Source organism: Rhododendron vialii, chromosome 2a (genome assembly GCF_030253575.1).
Source record: "Rhododendron vialii isolate Sample 1 chromosome 2a, ASM3025357v1".
NCBI classification, from domain to species: domain Eukaryota; kingdom Viridiplantae; phylum Streptophyta; class Magnoliopsida; order Ericales; family Ericaceae; genus Rhododendron; species Rhododendron vialii.
In genome coordinates this window covers 12,846,898-12,865,261 of record NC_080558.1, presented here as the reverse complement: position 1 = coordinate 12,865,261, position 18,364 = coordinate 12,846,898, and positions in this window count along the sequence as shown.

Here is an 18,364-nt window from a genome sequence, read left to right as displayed (position 1 = left end):
TAGTACCAGGACAAAATAGTCCAGGATTATTAATCTCACGACTCTCTCCCGAGTCAGGCCTTTGTTTCTCACCTAAAACATCATCTGCCTCATTAGGGCTTTTTTTTTTTTGATCGGCCACATTAGGGCATTTTTATGCATCATTACTGGATTATTGGAAGGGAAATGCTATAATACACACCTCTTATTTGGGTGTATATTATATGCACTCTCAAAAATGTTATGAATTATAGAGAAAATGTTACGAATCGTATTGCTAAAAAGTTACGAATCGTATAAAAATTACGAGATACACCAAAATGTTATGAATCATAATGAAAATGTTACGAATTGTACTGCTGAGAAGTTATGAATTCTAGAACAAAAGTTACGAAACATGTTAAAATGTTATGAATGAACCATAAAATAGGTGCATATGGTACACCATTTTAAGGAGTGTGTATTGTAGACTTTCCCTTATTGGAATGTAGGTTTGAGTATCCATTTAAGTGTTGTTTTATTTCATACCTAAATCTGTATTCTCAATTTCCTATACCGAGGCTAAATTTAAAGAGAGTGCTGCCCCACGTCTCATGCCATGTCTATGGAAAAGACTTGTGAAGCATCATCTGCTGTTAGTCCATTTTTAGGCATCATTTAGTACTAGATTGGAATGGGGAGGATGTATAGGCTTGTCTAGTTTGTTACACAAGCCTAAAAATTCGATCTTGAGTTTGGCTCGATTTCTAAACGAGCCGAGCCTCAAGCTGCTGTGGGTAGCTCCTGGTGTTCGGATTCATATCGTGGATGAGAAAAGTAACATGTCGTTAGAAGTCCTAGTTGCGGTTACGTACATGTGGATCAGTTACCCACATGATGGATACCAACCTTGTGTCTCCAACATACCCTGCCTAGCTACTTGTACCTCGTAACATGAGTTGGCATGTATGTTTAATGATTGGTTATGCTGGTGCCTCGTAATGCCGAGACTCATCTTAAGACCACCTGTTTGAGTCCCTTTTGTTTTGCTTTTCATTATTTCATAAACAAGCAATATACGTGGTTCAATCTCAATGTCTACTCCACAGGAGAGAGTGAGAAATTTCTCCTATCACTAAGGTTTACAAAGAGATCAAAGATCTCACAGACACCCTATCTAACAACCTACAACCAAAGTGGAAAGATCACCAAAATAGATGATCCAAAGCCCTTAACAAAGCTGAACGGAGAGCCCGAAACCGAAAGGAAATAGCTGCCCCTTTTGTTCCTTGACCACCGAAAACACACAGGAGCACTCCACGTTTTCCCATTCTCTTTTCTTGCCGCAGCGCGCAGCCCCGCGCACACACAGTGCTCTCTCTCTTCTCCACCAAAAGCACAACACTCACAGTGCACTCACGCCTTTTGTTTTCCATGAGAAGTCTAGCCAATAAGCTTCCAAGAGAAGCTGATCTCTCTCACAAACATGTGACAAAAGAGTGTAGAAATTTCCACCAAAAACTAGCCCTCAAATTTCCCGACACTTTTGGGCAAAACACTTTTGAGCCTATTTTCATGGGCCCAATAGTGTTTGGCCCATAAAAACCACAACCGTTCTACAGTTGTGGTTTTTTCTTAAGCGGCTTTGAACATGTAGACCTGATTCCCCCATGTTACTGTTGGTGCAAAAACTCGAACCTTCAAAATCTGGAGCCTTCTACAACTTGAACAATCTAATAGAAATAGCTTCGAGTCACGTTACGACGTCGCTTTCTGAAAATAGTATTCGCCCCTACCAATTGGTGTGCACCGGGTTACAGCGAATCTGTTCTGAGGATAAAACGAAGCCCGATCAATGATCTTCTGCCTGCGTCCGCACAAACGAAGGACAGACAGAATACCGAGCCTAAGAGAATCAATTGAACCAAGGACTCTTAATTCCGTTTCTGCAGAATAACGGAATAACAACGCAGAAAACAACGAGTCAGAGAGAGAGAGAGAGTTTCTAGATATTTTTTTTGGTGTGTAGAATGACTTAACCAAGGGCCTATTTATAGACTTATAGGCACCCTTACGTGAAAGGTTGTGTCGTTAGTACACACACATTAGAAAGGGTATGTCTTTTGAAGACAATTAATCAATAGAAAGGATCATGCCTTTTAGTAGGCACCATTTCAAGAAAATAATTAATTAGGAAGGATTTTAGTAGGCACCATTTCAAGAAAATAATTAATTAGGAAGGATCATGCCTCTTGAGGCACCCCCATGTATTACATCCCTTCCTAATAATCACACCCTAAGTTAATAGGTGTTATAACTATTCACATAAAGTCATACCCCATGTGAAAATGTGTCGCACCTTTTTACAAATAACCTCCCGCAATCTTTTTTATTTTGAAAAATCTCCAATAGTTTCTGCTTTAATTCTTCAAGTTTATCGATTATATATGAGGGGAGAATTAAGTGTGAACTCTAAAGGCTTCTTGCACACACACAAATAAACCAAATGGGGGTTTCAAATCGCGACACTGGAAAAGGTATTGGTGATATGGCTACATATCGGCCGATACATGAGTAAGTACGTAACTGTATCAGAGGTCCAAAATCTCATTACTTAATGGGTGATACAGCTATATATCGGCTGATATCGGATCGTCGGCCAATACGTGACTAATTAGTAACTGCATCAAAGGTCTGAAATCTCGTTACTTAACAAGAAATATGAAATGTAACGGCCTTTATTTAAAACCGTGGGACCCGCGCACCAGAATGGGTGTTGGATAGGGACTGAATGTAACCATCAAAATTGTACGTGTCAAGAAACATGCACCTTGGTTTATAATCTGGAAGATACAAGAATGGGTTTGTGGCAACATATATATTAGTGGAGTTTTTTTGTAGTTGATGGGGATTGCATTTAAATATTCCCATTTGCCTGAACCAGAATGATCCTAGTCTAGTATAATCCTAGCTCTACGTCTCCTGAACTTTCCTCAACAACTGCGTTTGCATGTTTTCTTCTTCACTCAATTCTGCGTTTGAGAAAATCGAAGTTGGTTCTCACTCTTCCTCCACATTCAGGGGCGGATCTAAATGGGGCATGCGCCTCCATGCGAATACGTGCCCCCTCTCAAAATTAAAATATTTTTAAAATATATTTTGTATAAATTAGCATAATTATGAAATTGCATGTGTTAATATGTGAACATACACACTTGCATATATCTCGAAAATACACATATAGAATTAGTTTTATGCCTGGATTTCATCATATTGTGCATTTATATTTGATTCTTTATGATCTGTCACGCCCTCGATTTTTTAAACATAAATAAAATAAATTTTCTTAAATAAAATCCTCACAACCATATACATCGAACCCAAATGAGTTTACCATTCCCTATTCATTGAATCACAATTCCAACTCTAAGAGTTTAAGGATATTACATCATTAAAAGAACTTGAGTTAAGGTTCTATTACATCCCAAAACATGATTTACCAAAATGTCAATGAGTCACTTCTATCACATCTTTCAAAAATATACACTTGGATGCATGCACTTCTCTCCATGCTATTGCTCTGGAATCACATCTGAAAAATGAAAGATTGACCATACACTTGTCTAATAGGGAAATCTCTAACTAATTCTATGTACTTATGAGAAGATGAGTGCCAAGGAAAAACATTTTTAATAAAAACAATAGCATTTTGACCAAGAGTAGAATATGTGACTTAACCTCAACACTTAACAACAAAAACAAAACTTAAATAGAACTCTATCTCGTGCATGCCAATCTTCTTAACCTTGCACAAACACCTTTCGCTTATAACCTCTATTTGCCATCATCATTATCATATCTCCTTGTTACTATCCCCTTTAATAACCTATAAACATTTCGGATTCTTTAAACAACTATTTTCTCTTTCATGTCTCACTTCACCAACCTACGTGCATCTCATCTAAGCATACACACTATGTATAAAGAAGAGAAATATAAGGTGAACATGGACACTTCAAACCCAACCTCAACACGACAACAAAAAACACACTCGACTACCCAGTCTAATCTTCTCAATATCAGGTTAACACTTATCGTATCCTTCCTCGTGTCCCCTTTATCATGTTTTCATGTTAGTGTCGATATATCATCATTTATTTCGCTTTCTCACCCATGACTTGTGTTCCAATCTCAATTTATCACCTACCAAAGCTCTTTTACATCAAATTTCTTTTCATGAGTTTAACATGCAAATACCATTTATACACCTCTCACAATGCATCACATAAACATTCATACGAAACAAGTTACAAGTTACAAGTTACTATCCATTTTATCCTCATCATTTACCCTTATCGTCATACTTCCTATTTCAACATCAACGTTACATTAGTAATTAGCAATCACATGTATGCATGTCTTTCATTTAAACCGACACCTGAACAAAGAGCCTAATGATTAAAAGTCCATGAGATACCAACCCAAGTTCAAGGTTTAATATTTTCCATTTGAATATTCGATTTTGTCTCAATTCCAAATTATTGGTTATCAAACCATTTTCATATAAAATCATCCCCTTTTAATCGCAAAATAGTGTAGGATATACAAAACTAGTATGAGTCAAGCTCTGTTAATTCGAGCTTGAATACCAGAGTCCGTTGATTTGTGCCCAAATAACGGAGTCCGTTGATTCACTCAAGAATGCCAAAGGATTTTCTTGTTAAAATCCTTTTCTTTTTAATCAAGAAATTTTAATTATTTTTCTCAACATTAGCCACTCACAATCACTTGGGTCACACCGAGTCTTTTTCCTCGAGCGTTAGGGTCACCCCAAGTCATTTCCCATAATTACAATCATTTGGGTCACCCCGGGTCTTTTTCCTCGAGTGTTAGAGTCACCCCGAGTCTGTTCCCTCAATTACAAGAACTTGGGTCACCTCAGGTCTTTTCCCTCGAGCGTTAGGGTCACCCTGAGTCTGTTCCCTCAATCACAACAACTTGGGTCACCTTAGGTCTTTTTCCTCGAGTGTTAGGGTCACCATGAGTTTGTTCCCTCAATCACAACCAATCATTATCCTTGCTAGTTTTTATATCACAGTAAGTTGACAAGCGTATTTCATTTATCGTACCACACTTGTTCAGCAAATATCCAAACCTTTACCTCATGCGTACACATCAAAGCAATCCAATATAAGTGAATCAACAATTACGACATCATGAAACTCACATACTCACATCACCTATCTATTGGTTGTACCACGAAGTATCAACTAGTCATTCAATAGCTCAACTTCGTGCAAATAATTAAAAATAGTTTCACCTTTCAATTTATAATTCAATAGGCAAGAATGAGAGTTGTACCACACATTGCCTTCTCATAAACTTAATTAATCATCATTATATAGGTATTCCCATTCCAATTTTAATATACGATCACCCTTTGCACCTTACATTTTTTTCTAGGCATTAACGAACATTTCCTAAATATGATAACCTACCACCTAAGCCTCGCTAGACCATTCAAACAAGTAAACGAACCTAGGAACATCCGTATCTCACTCAAATGTTTCTAAGGGTAACTGATGCCCAATGTGCACAAATATGTCTACCTTGAACACTTAGAAGTGTACCAAATCACACATAAGGTTTGAATACAACATAACTTCCGAGATCGGTTTGGAATCTAACGAAAACCCTATCGTATTTTGTCTATAACTTCTTATAGATTCGAAAATTGACCATAAGACTACCACTGTTAGATAATAGATTTTCTGTACATCAATTTTGATATATAATATGCCCCAAACAGAGTTCAGATGTTAAAGTTGTGTTTGCCTGAAGTTATAAAAAAATTTGTCTTAAGGCCTTTGGTATCGATACCATTACCATACCAAAATGGTATCAATACCAACTGACTTAACAAGATTCCAGGCGCGGGGGTATCGATACCATAACAAAATGGTATCAATACCAGCTGGTTTCGAACAACAATTTTTAGATTTTTGATAAAACTCACTAAGGCCCAAACGGGATGATTAAACAAGGATTCAAACACCAAATCACCACAATTACACCTAATAGAAGTGAGAAATCCCTATCTCAAGCTCCCAAAGCCAAAACCCAAGATCTACAAGCAAGCCCTAGCTTCCAAACTCGATTTCAACCAATAACACTCCTCTCCGAGCTTGAGCGATCAAGACCCGAGGTCTAGGACACTTGGGTACATGGAATGTGGAAGATTCTTGAGGTTTTGAGGTGTGAGAGCAACAGAGAGAGAGAGAGAGAGAGAACCGTAAAGGGTGAGGGAGAGGGAGATATGCCATGAGAGAGAGAGACATATGGGGATTGTGTTGTGTGGTTCTCATCCACACCTATACATACTCACATACATATAGCACTATACACCCCTCCACAATTAAATGAACCACATTGACCCCCAAACTTCAAATCTTCACAAATCCAACCATCGAACACATTTTTACATCACCTTTCATATTAATTTTAAATTCTAACTTTTATTTAAACATTAAAATTATCGAAATTAAACACGGGTCTCTACATGAGCTGTTTGTCTATTTGGAGCTATTTTTTCTTGATTTTCTTTATTTTTAACTGTTTAGGAGAAATATTTTAAAATAAAATCATTAACAAAACTAGCTCAATCATTCTAAAACTTGTCGATATTCATTTAAAATATATTTAAAAAATTTATCTTGGATTTTGTGCTCATTTTTACCTAATTTAACTTAAAGTACGCGTTATAAATTTTTGTAGTTAGTAATGCATGCCTTAATTTTGTACGATCTTACTGTGGTTGACTAAAAAAAATGAACTTTTACCATTATAATTAACAGGTGCCCTACTAGGCTATATATTCTTGGATCCGTCTCTATCCACATTGGAGACGGAGGTTTGAGCCCCACGGGAAGCGAATTTGGGGTTCAGAGCTATGCTAACCCCTGTTGACTAATATATTAACACCCCGCTAACCCCCGTTGATGTATACAATATTGGCAAAAAAAATCAGCCTAAGGCCTTGTTTTATTAGCAAACGAGCCGAGTCTTGCAATGTTCGAGTTCGGCTCGTTTACTAAATGTGTCTAAAACTTGAGCTCGAGGTCGGCTCATTTACATAATAAGCCAAGCATTGCAGTGTTCGAGCTCAGCTCGAGGTCGGCTTGTTTGTAAGCAAGCCGAGCTTTAGAGCTCAACTCGTTTATTACATAAGCCTAAAACTTTAGCTCAAACTCAACTTATTTAGTAAACGAGTCGGGCTGATCCAAACCTTAAGATGCTTGCGAGCAATTTGGTATGTTTGTGGCCCTAGTTTTGATGCCTTGTTAAAGGCCTAGTCACTAGGCACCCGCGAAGCTAGACCTTACTGCTCATTAAGTTCCCTGTAGCCGTAAGTCGTGGACTCGAATTGTGGTTGCATTCTAGAAGTTGGATATGGGTCACCCAGGCTAGAAGTTGAGGAAAAAATATTTAATGCTCTTGGGGTACCGCCACGTGATGTCCCAAGTCCCTTCTTCGTCACACATTGTGGTGTGGTCCATACACTTAAAAGGCTCGTCCGACGAACCTTTTTGTGTTGATTTGCGTGATGGCTAGCAAGAGGACTCCAAAGCCGAATTTGAGTTCAATACTGAGGTTCTTTCTGTTGAACAATTAATTTACAACCGCGAACACAAACTCCTCATGTGAGAAACTCTTCACGTGAGAGGAGTTTGTGTGTTTGTGCACTCTTCATGTAAGAGGAGCTTGTGTATGTGGTTGTAAATTAATTGTTTCGCTGAGATGTGGTGTTTTTACTAGCTTATTATAGCTTAATAAAATCTCACTTTTTTCTCCTTCACATCAGCTCTTTCATGATCACTAGCTTCTTTTTTCCATTTCTTTTCCTTTTTCCTTTTTGTGGCTTGGCTTTTAGGGGAAACACCAACTACCCAAGTAATCATCTAATTTGAAATTTGTGACCGTTACTCACAAAAAGCAAATGACCAAAGAACATGTATAAGAAAGATCCAAAACGAGACAAAAAAAGAAAAGGTATGGTAAATCCACCCTGTCAAAGTGCAACCTCTTTACCTTTTTCCCCTACTTGAGTCAATATGATGAGCAACGTCACTATAACTAAAAAAAACTATGAGTACACGATATGTATACTGAATTGTGTGGGATTCATATAGGAATTCAATACAAATGATCAGAATCATTTAATTCGTTTAAAATTTATTTTTAAGAGTTTCTACAAAATTAGCTCATTCTGATATCGGTAAGAACTTAATCGATTTTTGTCCCCGAATCTAATACAATTTGAATGAATTGATCAACCCCTTACAGATATCCGAATGAGTAGGTTTTTCGTAAGGCCACTAAAAATAATATTTTAAACAAATTAAACGGCTTCGATCATTAGCCCTAGGAACCTAAGCAATCCAGAAAGTCTGTCCATACAGACATTTCATACATAGATTGCGCACAGATTTTTTTGTGGGGCCCATTACAGGTCCCACACAAACGATCTGAGTCGTTACAATTTTCCAAAGGTCCCCAAGAAAAATCAGCTCAATTCGATACTTATAGTTGCTCGGTCCAATCATTTAACTTTTCATTATTCTAAAATCTCAATGAATAGTTAGATGATTGGATCGAGAACTTATAGGTATTGGATTGAGCTGATTTTTCACGAGAACCCTTGAAAAAGTGTTTTACATTTAATGAACGACTCGAATAGTTTGTGTGGGACCTGTGGTGGGCCCCACAAAAAAATCTGTGCACAATCTGTACACTTGTGTCTGTGAGGGTAGCAGCTCTCTATGCAATCTGGAAATATACCAACCGTACTACTTGCACAGATAGTTTTGCACATATATTGCACATACATTTTTATGGGGTTCATATCGAGATCCCACAAAATAATCCGAATTGCTCATCTTTTTTAAAATATTTTTTGGAGGGTTTTTAAAAAAAATTAGCTCCAACGGATATTGGTAAGGGCTTTCTCAGAATTCATAGTGCAAAACAGAATGATTCGCCCTATAATTTCTGAGAAAGTTCTTACCGATATATATCTGTTCGATCTGATTTTTTACAGAAACCCTCCAAAAAATATTTTAAAAAAGATGAGCGATTCGGATCATTTTATGGAACCCCGATATGGGGCCCCAAAAAAATGTATGTGTAAGATATGTGCAAAATTATCTGTGTGAGAATCATTATTGATTTGCTATACACCAAATTGTGTCCTCGCAGGTGGGCTCCACCATAAGTAGAGTCAATAGACCTAGAAACAAAGGCCGTCAATTTCATATCTACAAAGAGAGAGGATGTCCCTCTCATGACCCTCTCTAATTTCCTTAAGCTGGAGAAGAGTCATTTGATAATTGATAGTATGTTGTTGGGAGTTGCCTACCACACCACGACTTTGTTTATTTGGGATGTGCCGTCACTTGAGAAAATTATTCCGTGATTCGAGATCATCATCGTCTTGGGTCTTAAAAGCAACATATATGTGTCGTATACATCAGATGTGTAGAACCAACTTAATTTTTCTAATATATATATATATATATATATATATATATATATATATATATATATATTATCGTGGACTCTCGGCAATGGAAAAAACACACTTTGAACTCAACCAAGGCCGTTCCACTTTTAGAAAAAAAGAACTTTAAGAAAAAAAGATAATTTCAGGGCCAAAAATCTTGTGTTTACGTAAATAATGTTTTTATCAATATATTTGATAGATCTTATTGAGATATTTTAAACAGTGAAAAAAAAATTAAAAAATTATTTTTCATTTTCGTTATATTTGAGTTTGAAATTACCTTCTTTTTTAAAAAGAAAGTTTTCGGAGAAGCGGAACGGGGTCTATCCTAAATGACCCAACTATCTTAAAGCTCTATATGTTACCGTAAGTCTCTCCTCCGTACTTTTTATATGGCTTGTTATTATATCAGTTAAAGTCACACCTTGTTTGGCTATTGAACTACTTTCTATATGACTTCTTTTATACTACTAGTATATATCAGTTAAAATTACACCTTCTTGTTTCACTATTGAACTCAACATACACCGCCTGCTGAACAAGTCTATTAAGGATCGATTTGTAAATACTATAAACCCATGTGACCGAATGCAAGTTTGGATATATACAAATCTGTCCAGAATCGTTCTTTGCACGTGGCCTGAACAACTACGTACCCATATGTGTCTGGTGTCTGGTGGTGATGCGTCCAAAGCATCTTCTCTATTAACTATATCAAAAGGAAGCTAGCCATATTTTTTTTTTTTATCGAAACGTATACTTATTGTATCATAACGTTTTTGCTTTTCAATTCATTACATTTTTACATTAAAATGATTCTTTAGATTACATCAATGATCACGTGCTTATTTTTTTATTTATGAAAGAAATTGAAAAATGAAAATGTAAAATGACCATTTTTTTTATCAAATCGAACCAAAATTATTGAGATTATAAGTAGCTATACACAAATAATTATCAATAATTCAAAATCAGATATATACAAAATAAAAATTTTAAAACTCGAACACTTAGGGAGCTGGAGCCAGGGGGCCGGGGGCCCCCCGAGCTCCAACATAGCTCCGCCCCGTAAAGGAGGCACTAACTCCACTCCCCTTCACTTGAGTTTTTACTAGCTTTGTAGCTTAAAGTCTCACTTTTTTCCTCCTTCACATCAGCTCTTTCATTTGGCTTTCCAATTTTTCACTTTTTCCATTTCTTTTCCTTTTTGTGGCTTGGCTTTTAGGGGAAACACCAACGACCCAAGTCATCATCTAATTTGAAGTTTGTGAACGTTACTCACAAAAAGCAAATGACCAAAGAACATGTAAAAGAAAGATCCAAAACGAGACAAAAAAAGAAAAGGTATTATTGTAATCCACCCTGTCAAAGTGCAACCTCTTTTTACCCTTTTCCCCTAGTCAATAATCAATATGATGAGCAACGTCACTATAATTCAAAAAAAAACTATGGGTACATGAAAATGTACACCAAATCGTGTGGAATTCGTATAGGAATTCCACTCAAGTAATCGGAGTCCTTCAATTGGTTTAAAATATATTTGTAAGAGTTCTTACAAAATTAGTTCATTTGGATATCGGTAAAGACTTAATCAATTTGTGTCCCTGAATCTGATATAAATTGAATGAATTGATCAACCTCTTACTGATATCTAAATGACCAATAATTTTTTTGTAAGGCCGTTAAAAATAATATTTTAAATAAATTAAACGACTTCAATCAGTAACTCTAAGAACCCGATGCAATCTTTGTTGTATATTTTCTATACACCAAATTGTGTCCTCGTAGGTGGGCTCCACTAGAATTATAATCAACATAGACCTAGAAAGAAAGGATGTCAATTTCATCATGTCTACAAAGAGAGAGGATGTCCCTTTCATGACCCTCTCTAATTTCCTTAAGCTGGAGAAAAGTCATTTGATAATTGATAGTAGTATGTTGTTGGGTAGCCTACCACACCGCGACTTTGTTTATTTAGGGGAAGTGCCGCGTCGCTTGAGAAAATTATTCCGTGATTCGAGATCATCATCGTTCCCGGGTCTTAACAGCTGCACATGTATATGTGTCGTTTATCACCAGATGTGTAGAACCAACTTAATTTTTCTAATTTTTTTTTTCTTATCGTGAACTCTCGGCGATGGAAAAAACACACTTTGAACTCAACCCTATAATTAGATGAATCCTAGATGACCCAACTATCCCGAAGTTCTATCTGTTACCGTAAGTCTCTTCTCCGTACTTTTTATATGGCTTCTTTATTACATCAGTTAAAGTCACACCTTGTTTGGCTATTGAACTACTTTCCCTATGACTTCTTATACTAGTATCAGTTAAAATTACACCTTGGAGATCAAGCAAAGCAGACTCTGTAAATACCAAAGCAAAGCAACCCTAAAGAGGTACATGTTTCTCCACCCTAAAAATCTTAGTCTCTTACTTGCTCTCTGCACATTTTCATCGTCTCGCCGGAGGGCCTTACCGGGCAAACCCCAGTCAAGTCTTAGTTGTGCGTTTACTGTGCAGGATAGGGCAGGAAGGCTAGGCCACTCACGAGTCACTTGAAGAGGAGCTCAAACCAAGCATCCAGAGCCACACACCTTCCATTCTTTTTCTCAACATTCAAATTATAAAAGGAAATGACTTTGTCACTCCTTTTTTTTGTTAACGCCACTCCATTGCAAGTGTATTTTTGCACAAAAAATACACTTGCAGGGAAGTGGCGTTTACAAAAAAATTGAGTGGCAAAATCAGCAGCCATTATAAATGTAGCATTTAAGAAAGTGGTTACTCCTATAGTGGTTAGGCAATTGGAAAGCTGTATCCATCTTCCACAATGAAAAAATATGTACTATAAACTTAGGTAAGATTTTGACCCCGCCAACTGAAATTTCTAGCTTTGACCCTGGCCTTCGATAATTGGTTGTGAATGATAATTAAACATTTCAAGATTATTTTCTACTATTTTTGCATGTACTATAAGCATCTTTAATGATTAAATCTAACATTGTTATTTAGCATGTCCCTCGTGCATAGCATTTAGGACCCCGTTTCGCTAAGAGAAATAAGTAATTATTTTTTAAATTAAAATTGATGTATTGTGAGAGAAATGACATGTCTCGTAAAACGAAAAATAAATACTCCTACTTAAGAAATAAAAACCTTAGCGGAATGAATTGCTTTCCTTTCCTGATCTCTCTTTCTCAATATCCAAATATAGGATTCAAGAAGGTGGTTACCACTTATAGTAAAATTTGGAGTGGAGAATTTCCTTTCAAGTGTAAGAGAGTTTGACTGTCCAAGAGATTCTAGTGTGGGTTTTATCCTTTGTGAGTTATAGTAAGTGGTTTTTGTACTAAAAAAAATGAGTGGACTTGCCCTATAATTAAGCCCGAGAGTATTTTCGCCCAACAAAGCTATTCTAGGCTTGATGAGAGAGAGAGTGCGGGGGGGGGGGGCGCTATTCTAGGCTTTCTAGCCCAACTCCATTTTGTTTTCTCATTCTTTTTCTAATTGGTAGTAGAATATTACTGGAGTACATTCACATGTGCAACAGTGGAAGTTTTCGAAAATTAAACCTAATTCAATAAACAACAATTTTTTTAGTAATAGTCTCACAATGAAAGAAAATATCTAAAGAACAATTTCTTGGAGAAGAAAAGCGATGAATTTTTCCTCCCGGAAAAAACTTAGAGTGCATAGGTGCATAAACTGTTGGATTGAAAATTTTCTCGTTATTGGAAAAAAGTTTGAATACAACATTTATTTGTAATGCTCTCTCATATAATATGGGTCATGTATGTGTGGGTCTCACTCCACGTGAAAGAGGCAAAATTTTCTCACACCAAAAACGGTTGCTAGATCTTATCGGTGACGTCACGGTACGTAACGTCAGCCGACTCGTGCAAGGTACATACCCGTACTTGGAAATCAAGCAAAACAGACTCTATAAATACCAAAGGTTCAAAGCAAAGCAGCCCTAAAGTGGTACATGCTTCTCCACCCTTAAACCTTAGTCTCTTGCTTTACTCTTTGCACATTTTCATCCTCTCGCTAAAGGGCCTTGCCAAGCAAACCCCGGTCAAGTCCTAATCGTGTGTTCACTGTGCAGGATAGGGCAGGATGGCTAGGCCACTCACGAGTCACTTGAAGAGGAACTCAGACCAAGGATCATGCCCTATCCTACACAGTAAACGCAGGACTAAGACCTAGCCGGGATTTGCCTGACGAGGCCCTCCGGCGAGAGGATGAGCATGTGCAGAAAGCAAAGCAAGAAACTAGGGTTTTAAGGGTGGAGAATCATCTTTAGGGCTGCTTTGCTTTGGTATTTATAGAGTCTGCTTTGCTTGATCTCCAAGTACGGGCATGTGTCTTGCACAGGTCGACTGACGCCACTGTGACGTCACCGATAAGATCGATTAGTAAATACTATAAACCCATGTGACCGAATGCAAGTTTGGATATATACAAATCTATCTAGAATCGTTCTTTGCACGTGACCTGAATGACTACGTAGCCATATGTGTCTGGTGATGCGTCGGAAGCATCTTCTATTAACTATATCAAAAGGAAGCAAGCTAAAAACATGTCTCAATAATGATAAAAGGGAAAAAAATTGAAATGGTCGCTATAGTTATTGGTTTGTGTCAACTTGGTCCTTACAATTTTAATTGGCTCGATTTACACTCTGTACTTTCCCTTTTGCTCCAACTTGGTCCAATTACTAGCTGTCGTTAGCCTTTTAACGCCGAATGCAAATGGACCCCTTTCTGGGGTAAAAACAGTAATTCTCTCATTCTCCTCTATGAGACTACTCAAACTTCAACATCCCTAATTAAGAATCAGTGCATGGGCCAAGTGTAGGAAAATGAATGGAATGACAAGGCACTATTTTTTTGTAACCACTTGGGCTATTAAGTTAGGTTTAATGTAACCTAGTTGAGTGGTTTGTTATTATATCTATGTATTAGGTTATGACTTGTTAAATTTGGAGCTGAGTTTATGTAACATTCTGACTTTTGGACATAGTTTCTTTATCATGTTGTGACTTTTAGATCTATATTATGTTGTGACTTTTGCACATGGTTCGATATGCATTTTCAGGTTGCGTTCTTTTGAACTTAACGTAAATCTGAAAATTTTGTCCATATTTGAATTTTTTTCGCATTTGTTAATTTTGTGCCAAACTTTTATGAGTTATTGATTCTTCTCGACGAGAGGAATCGAAAAAGTAATTCTTTTTTACTTTTTACCCAATTATTTTGAGAAATAACCACTTTTTAGCATCAAAATGTCTTCTTCTTTTTTTGTTGCTAAAAAGTGGTTATTTCTCAAAATACTTGGGTAAAAGTAAAAAAAAAAAAAATTACTTTTCCGATTCCTCTCGTCGAGACAAATCAATAACCCACAAAAATTTGGCGTAAAACTAACAAATGCAAAAAAATTCAAATAAGGACAATTTTCGGATATAAGTTAAGTTCAAAGTACTATGCAGAAAAATAAGGCATCTTAGTATTTATACCAGTGGTTATGTTGCCTCATGGCTGATCATGAAAATGATGAATTGGAGGGCAACTTTTTTTTTTGTAGAAAACTATAACCAAATTTTGCTCATTACCAAAATCCAAACTTAATACCAGTGATTAACATTAGGAATGGAAGAATGAGTTGTATTTTGGTTCAGAGGTATATTAAGGCGATAGGAGAATATGAGAATTACTGTTTTAACCCCAGAAAAGGATCTCATTCGCGTTTGGCGTTAAAAAAACGACAGTTAGTAATTGGATTAAGTTGGAACAAAATGGAAAGTACAAAGTGTAAATCGAGCCAATTAAAATTGCAGAGACTAGATTGACACAAACACTTAACTACATGGACCATTTCGGGTTTTTTCCCATGATAAAATTAAGCCACCAAGGCTTATGGACGAAAATAATGGAGACGACCGACAAAATTTACAATGAGGGGTAGCCATCTGTACTGTATTTGATGGCTACATATGGTATTTCAAAGATGTCATCTATTTATTGTAATAATGAAAATGATAGTCATGGTATTTTAATGAAGTTAATGGGGATTAGAGATGATGTCGATGGATATCTATCGTAATTATTGGAGAGTAATAATCATATTTTTAATTATATATTTTCTTCTAATCGTGTGTACAATATCTTTTTCTAAAACTTACTTAACATTTTTAATGATACATTTCTAAGGCCCCATCCCGCCAAATAAGTAATTATTTTTTGAATTAAAGGTGGTGTATTGTAAGAGAACTAGTGATTACCCGTGCCTAAAGGCACGACACAATACAAAAGTGCTACACATATAATGGTTGTGTAAAATACAACACACAACTAATCTCTAGCCGTCCATTGCTGTAATAAATGGTCAGGATTCCTTCAAACTCTTCCCCATAAAAGTTCAACTTTTTCTTGGAAGGGTTTTTTTAAAATCTAGACCGTCCAAATACGTCTGGACGGTCAGAATCACGCACACAACCAGCACAACGGTTGTGCAAGTAGCATTTTTGGGCACCATATGCCGATAAAAAAAAAAAGACACCACACAACACTTTTTTATTACAACTTAAAAAAAATTATCCTTCCCTTCTAGTAATCTTAAAAAACCCAAATGAAAAATTTTATAATTTATTTTTTAAAATTCTCTTCAAATAGACAAATGGTATAAATTGAACTAATTTCTTCTAAGAATAGTTTCACAACAAATAATACCACACTCGTTGAAAAAGTAGGAGCACATACCCAAATGAAATTTGTAATTAACTTATGCACAACCATTTGTTAACAGCTATCACGATCAACCAATACTTATATCACACCCGTATCTAATATAGTTCAACCAACAACTAATCCAAAAAAAAAATGAATAGTTTTAAAACTCTACTTCCCGTAAGTTAATGAATGCTATTTTTTTTTTACATTGAAAATAATTCTTGCAACGGAATGCCACAACTTGAGTTTTTTCCCCCTTCAAATCAAAGGAATGCTACAGGCTTATAACTGAGACAAATTATTAAGCACTACTACTTTCAATCATGCGTCCAAGAAATAGGTGAAACAACTTGTTACCAAAAAACAAAAAATTTAAGTTTATTCTTTTGTATGAGTAAAGTTTTTATAATATTTTTCTATTGTTACCTCAGTTGATAGAAGAAAGAAATTAAATAGAGTTTTCTAACAGATGAGTGGACAATGCACAACATCCCAATAATAGAGTTAAAGATTGACGATAGGGAAAAGAAAACGTTTTGATAATAAAAGGCTCATTGTTAAATAAAGAAAAAAAAATATGTTTGTCCCTAGAAATGACAACATTGCCAAAGAAGTAAGGAAAGAGGGAGTGAGGGAGAGGATAAATTTATTAAAGAAGTTGATTGAATGGCTATAACCTATTGAAAATTTGATCTGATGGCTGAAAAGATACTCTTATTTGTATGTGTACATAAAAACCGCTCTGTTTTATAATATAGATGACTTGTTTCGTAAGGCAGAAAATTATTATTTTAAAAAAAAGAAGAACCTCAGCGGAATGGAGCCTAATAATTAAAATTTATGTGAAAGGGGTTGGCCAAGTGGTATTGGTCTGGGACTTAGAGCATCTCCAACCTATCTCTCACTCTTTCTCCATTTTGGAGACTCACAAAAATATATTCTATTCAAAAAGTAATTTTGGAAAATCAATAACTTCAACCCAATTCTCCATTTTTCACCTCCAAAACTCCTTCCAATTCTTCCTCCATTTATTGTTGATATTATTTCTTTTCCCTTGTTTCATTAGATGCATGTTTTTTTCTCATTTCAACTCATTATTCAAACCAATACAATGATAGGATTGTGTAAATGAGAAAAAATAATACTATGAGTTCAAATAGTTTGAATTTACATTTGATGTTATTTCAAAATGCATTTACATATACTTAATATTATACTCTTTTTGAAGGTATTATTATTGTCTTTCCAATAATACCAATTTTGTAGAAAAAGAATGTGTAATGTAAAAGTTATATTTAATTGACGAAATTTTAGCAAAAAAGTAAATAAAATATTAGTGAAGGAGAGAAATGGAGATGGGTCTCCATTTGGGAGGTTGATCCTCCAAATATAGAGAATGAGAATTGAGTCTCCAAAATGGCGACCCCAAATGGAGATGGGTTGGAGGGCATGGATTCTCCAAAATTGAGTTTTGGTGCCTAAACGGATATGGGTTGGAGATACTCTTAGGTATTTGCTCTATCCTAAGGTCTTAGCTAGATTCAATTCTCCTCGCCAACAACTTTTGGGACCACCCCACGCGTAAGCAAAACAGCTGTGAGAGGGTCTGTAGGGATTAATCCGAAATGCGCGCAAGCTGACCCAAGACACGCATTACCCAAAAAAAAAAAAAAAAGACCATGTATTGTGACCAATATTATTTGCCATGAGTATAACACGAGCTCGAGACTATTAAAAAAAAAAAGATATCTGGGTCGATTTAGGGGAATGAATTAGAATCCAAATTTAACTGGTTATTATTGGAAAATGTAATAAAACTTTGGACGCTTTTTACAATCTCGCTAAATTTCCAAACCTTACTAATTCTAGATAATGGACCTTAAATTTGTGGCAGGGAAAAATATGTGAAGAAAATTAGTGAAGAAGACAGAATAAATACTTTGTACTTTTGTTGGAAAAAAGTGCCAATGGCTCGAGTCTACTCTAAAGTCTTTGAGTCCTTCTACAGCCATCGTTGGTGCGTAGCTTTTTCGAAAGCCTTTTTAGTGGACCAAAAATATTTAAAATAAAAAGGTCAACCGTAATCCTAAAATGGGATTCATCAAAACAATTCTAA